The sequence below is a fragment of the Somniosus microcephalus genome, unplaced genomic scaffold (genome assembly GCF_052327205.1).
Source record: "Somniosus microcephalus isolate GS21.2 unplaced genomic scaffold, FLI_Smic_1.0 scaffold39, whole genome shotgun sequence".
Taxonomy (NCBI): domain Eukaryota; kingdom Metazoa; phylum Chordata; class Chondrichthyes; order Squaliformes; family Somniosidae; genus Somniosus; species Somniosus microcephalus.
This window is the reverse complement of record NW_028225226.1, coordinates 537,298-542,342: the sequence shown is the minus strand read 5'-3', so window position 1 is coordinate 542,342 and position 5,045 is coordinate 537,298. Positions and strand designations below refer to the sequence as shown.

Below are 5,045 nucleotides of genomic sequence, written 5' to 3'. Positions count from 1 at the left end.
GAAGGGCCGAATGGCCTACTCCTGCTCCTATCTTCTATGTATCTATGTATCTATGAGTCTGAGTGAGACAGTGTGTGAGAGAGTGTGTGAGACCGAGTCTGAGAGAGACAGTGTGTGAGAGAGAGAGTCTGAGAGAGGCAGTGTGTGAGAGAATGAGTCTGAGAGAGACCGTGTGTGAGAGATTGTGTCTGAGAGAGTCGGAGAGAGAGAGTCTGAGAGTGTGAGTCTGAGAGAGAGAGTGTGTGAGAGAGTGAGTGAGTCAGAGAGACAATGTGTGAGAGTGAGTCTGAGAGACAGTGTGTGAGAGAGTGAGTCTGAGAGACAGTGTGTGAGAGAGTGAGAGTCTGAGAGAGACATTGTGTGAGAGTCTGAGAGAGACAGTGTGTGAGAGAGTGAATCTGAGAGACAGTGTGTGAGAGAGTGAGCCTGAGAGAGACAGTGTGTGTGAGAGTGAGTCTGTGAGAGTGAGTCTGAGAGAGTTTGTGAGAGTGAGTCTGAGAGAGACAGTGTGTGAGAGAGTGAGTCTGAGAGAGACAGTGTGCAAGAGAGTGAGTCTGAGAGAGACTGTGTGAGAGAGTGAGTCTGAAAGAGACCATGTGTGAGAGAGTGAGTCTGAGGGAGACTGTGTGTGAGAGAGTGTGTGAGTCTGAGAGAGACAGTGTGTGAGAGAGTGAGTCTGAGAGAGACAGTGTGTGAGAGAGTGAGTCCGAGAAAGACATTGTGTGAGCGAGTGAATCTGAGAGAGAAAGTGTGTGAGAGAGTGAGACTGAAAGAGAGTGTGTGAGAGAGTGAGTCTGAGAGAGATGGTGTGTGAGAGAGTGAGTCTGAGAGAGGAAAAGTGTGAGAGAGACAGTGTGTGAGAGAACGAGTCTGAGAGAAACCGTGTGTGAGAGAGTGTGTCTGAGAGAGTCTGAGAGATTGAGTCGGAGAGAGAGAGTCTGAGCATGTCTGAGAGAATGTGTGTGAGAGAGTGAGTCTGAGAGACAGTGTGTGAGAGAGTGTGTGAGTCTGAGAGAGATAGTGTGTGAGAGAGTGAGTCTGAGAGAGACATTGTTTGAGAGAGTGAGTCTGAGAGAGACAGTGTGTGAGAGAGTGAGTCTGAGAGACAGTGTGTGAGAGAGAGTCTGAGAGACACAGTGTGTGAGAGAGTGAGTCTGAGAGTGACATTGTATGAGAGAATGAGTAGGCGAGAGACAGTGTTTCAGAGTGAGTCTGAGAGAGACAGTGTGTGAGAGGGTGAGTCGGAGAGAGACAGAGTTTGAGAGACAGAGTCTGAGAGAGACAGAGTGTGAGAGAGTGACTCTGAGAGAGGCATTGTACCAGAGAGTGAGTCTGAGAGAGGCAATGTGTGAGAGTGAGTCTGAGAGTGAGAGTCTGAGAGAGAGTCTGAGAGAGACCGTGTGTGAGAGAGTGAGTGTGAGTGAGACAGTGTGTGAGACTGAGTCTGAGAGAGACAGTGTGTGAGAGTGAGTCTGAGAGACATTGTGTGAGAGAGTGAGTCTGAGAGAGACAGTGTGTGAGAGTGAGTCTGAGAGACATTGTGTGAGAGAGTGAGTCTGAGAGAGACAGTGTGTGAGAGTGAGTCTGAGAGAGATAGTGTGTGAGAGAGTCTGAGAGAGACAGTGTGTGAGAGAGTGAGACTGAGAGAGGCATTGTGTGAGTGAGTCTGAGAGACAGTGTGTGAGAGAGTGAGTCTGAGAGAGTGAGTCTGAGAGAGACAGTGTGTGAGAGTAAGCGTCTGAATGAGGGAGGATCGGAAAGGGAGGGAGTGCGAGAGATGGTGTGGATACAAGAGTGAGAAGGAGCGAGACTAGGGGCGACAAAGGGGAGAAACAGTTTTAATTGAGAAGGACAGAGAAAAGGGGAAATGTGTCTGTTTGTGTCCGAGAACTAAGTGATAAAGAACGTGAGAGGTTGGATAGGAGGGAGAGAGAGAGACAGAATGGGTAAATAACAAAAAACAGAGTTGTGGTTAACAGCTGTTTATTGCACTGGAAGGATTTAAACAGTAGTGATCCCCAGGGGTCAGTGTGGGCACCATTGTTTTTCTCAATATATGTGGATATGACTGACCTGAATTTGGGTGTTTGGAGCACAATATCAAACATTGCAGCTTCCACAAAGATAAGGAGTGAGGTTAACCATGAAGAGGACTGTGGACAACTTCAGGAGGAGTGAGACAGGTGAGCAGATTGGACAGGTCGATGTCAGATGGAAATTAATGCAGAGATGTGAGGTGAGAAGAATGAGAGGAAATAGACACTATACGGTAAAACTGTAGAAGGAGTGGAGGAGCAGAGAGATTCAGGGATTCAGATACACAAATCTTTAAAAGTGGGAGGCAAGTTGATAAAGCTGTTTTACAAAATTCCACACGGTATCCGAGGATTTATAAATAAGGGCACAGAGTATAAATGGAGAGTTAATGCTACACCTGGACACATCATGGGTTGGTCCACAGTCAGAATATTGTCTCCAGTTTTTGGTGCATTACTTTAGTAAGAATGTCGGGGCCATGGAGAGGTGCAGAAGAGATTCACTGAGATGATCCCAAGGACAGGAATCTTCACAGAACTTTTCTTATAAGAGACGTTGAAAAGGGGTCAGATAATGGGGTTCAAAATTTTGAGGGGTGTTTTGATCAAGTAACTGATAAAAAATTGTCACCACTGGTTAGTGAGTCGGTAACCAGAGGATATCAATTTAAGACCAAAATAATTAAGTGCCAGGTTGATTTTTCCTTTTCTACACAATGTCTTCCTGAACACATTTACAGACTCATTACTGTTTGTCAAACCTCCTACTTTTGTGCCATCAGCAAATGTTGAGATTGTGAAAATCCGAACAGTCACTGCATAGGGAGAAGAAAAGTGGGCCCAGCACTGAGCCCTGGGGTAACCACTTCCAACCCTTCACTAATCTGAGCAACTCCCATTAACACTGAGCCTCTGTTTCCGATCCTCAGCCAACTTTCTCCCCACACTGTTCCACTTCCTTTTAAACTGCCCACCTGAACAGAGTGGCCATTACCCCGGGGACCCCCAGTTACCTGAACAGAGTGGCCATTACCCCGGGGATCCCCAGTTACCTGAACAGAGTGGCCATTACCCCGGGGATCACCAGTTACCTGAACAGAGTGGCCATTACCCCGGGGATCCCCAGTTACCTGAACAGAGTGGCCATTACCCCGGGGATCACCAGTTACCTGAACAGAGTGGCCATTACCCCGGGGATCCCCAGTTACCTGAACAGAGTGGCCATTACCCCGGGGATCCCCAGTTACCTGAACAGAGTGTCCATTACCCCGGGGATCACCAGTTACCTGAACAGAGTGGCCATTACCCCGGGGATCCCCAGTTACCTGAACAGAGTGGCCATTACCCCGGGGATCCCCAGTTACCTGAACAGAGTGGCCATTACCCCGGGGATCCCCAGTTACCTGAACAGAGTGGCCATTACCCCCGGGATCCCCAGTTACCTGAACACCGTTGTTCGCCATGTGCCTGATTTCACTTTACGTCCTTCACAGTCTCATCAAATTGTCTCGGTGCCTCCCGGCCATGTGATCATCCAAAGAAGTTTCCAGTCGGAATGAAGTATTTTCCAGAACATTTATTCAACACCGGTGAAAATTCCTTCTCAAAATTCCTGGAAGTTTCAGCACGACTTCTCCTGTGGAAAAAAAGAGACATTGGGTTAGGGGACGGAACAATTAAGGACCGTTCTGAAGTACTCGGTGTCGGCATTGGCTCATTGGTAACACTCTCTCGCTTCTAGAATCATAAAGGTTGTGTGTTCAAGCCCCCCTCCAGAGAGTTAAGCACAAAATCCAGGCTGACACTGCAGTGCAGTGCTGAGGGAGTGCCGCACTGTCGCAGTTGCCGTCTTTTGGATGGGACATTAACCCGAGGCCCTGTCTGCCCTCTCGGGTGGATGTAAAAAATCTCACGACAGCATATCAAAGAAGAGTGGCCGAGTCCTCCCCGGGGTCCAGGGCAATTATTTCTCCCTTGATCAACATCACTAAAGTGGATTATTTGGCCATTGGCAACAGTGCTGTGTGTGGGATCTTGCTGTGCCCACAGTGCTGTGTGTGGGATCTTGCTGTGCCCACAGTGCAGTGTGTGGGATCCTGCTGTGCTCACAGTGCTGTATGTGGGATCTTGCTGTGCCTGCCGCTTTTCCTGGAGTGAGCTCCCTTCACAAGCCAAGCCCCCCATTGTGTGTGAGGCGCTGGGCCGGGCTGAGGCTGTGAAAGGCGATGGTGAAATGCAGGTTGCCCCGTGCTCCCTCTAATCTCAGCGCCCGCCCGCTCTCTGGCCGGACACAAGAACCGCCCCCTCACCCCTAACCCTCGGCCCCGGAGCAAACCGCCAATCAGCGGCCTTCTGACGTCAGCCAGCATTGTGGCGTCACTCGCCGCCCGGTCGCCATCTTGCTGTGACCCAGCTCACTGCGCATGCGCGCTGTTTACGGCCATAAAACCGCGCGATTAAAAGGGAAAGTGTCGTCAGTTTCCAGCAAAATCACCGCTCACTGTTAACGGAGACTGAAAGTTTGTCCCGCGCCGCAGAGAGAAAGCGGCGGCTCATCGGGTGCCTCAGGTGCGCATGTGCGAGCTCTGCCCCCAGAGTGCAGTGCGGCCTGTGTCACAGAGATAGGGACCTTTCGCTGTCGCTCGGCATTGTGGGAGCTGCAGTCCGCCATTGCGGCCCGGCTACAATTCATTTCGAAAGCGTCAGAATGAAGATCTAAAGGTCCCTGGTTCAATCCAGGGTCTCGCCAATTTTGTTTAATTTGTTTCTCCTTCACCATAAGGGGAGAGGATCAGGAGAGATTTTCCGATCTTGAACTCGCGCCTCCCAGATCAATAGGATGAGGGGACCAAATGTTGTATACAAAGCTGGATGGGAATATTAAGTTGTATGTAAGCTGATGATACAAAGTTGTTAGGAGGATGCAAGTAGGCTTCAGGGTTATATAAACAGGCTACGTGAGTGGGCAAGAACATGGCAAATGAATATAATCTAGAGAAATGTGAAGTT

The 5,045-nt window shown here is 49.4% G+C and overlaps 1 long non-coding RNA gene across 1 annotated transcript; it reads right to left on the bottom strand.

The window, feature by feature from the left end:
* Positions 1-3,597: 3,597 nt before the first annotated feature.
* Positions 3,598-4,278, bottom strand: LOC147083705 (uncharacterized). Its single transcript, XR_015075960.1, has 2 exons — positions 4,146-4,278; positions 3,598-3,672 (listed from the first exon to the last, which is right to left on the bottom strand). It is a non-coding gene; the product is annotated as an uncharacterized LOC147083705 (long non-coding RNA).
* Between the last annotated feature and the right edge of the window lie 767 nt (positions 4,279-5,045).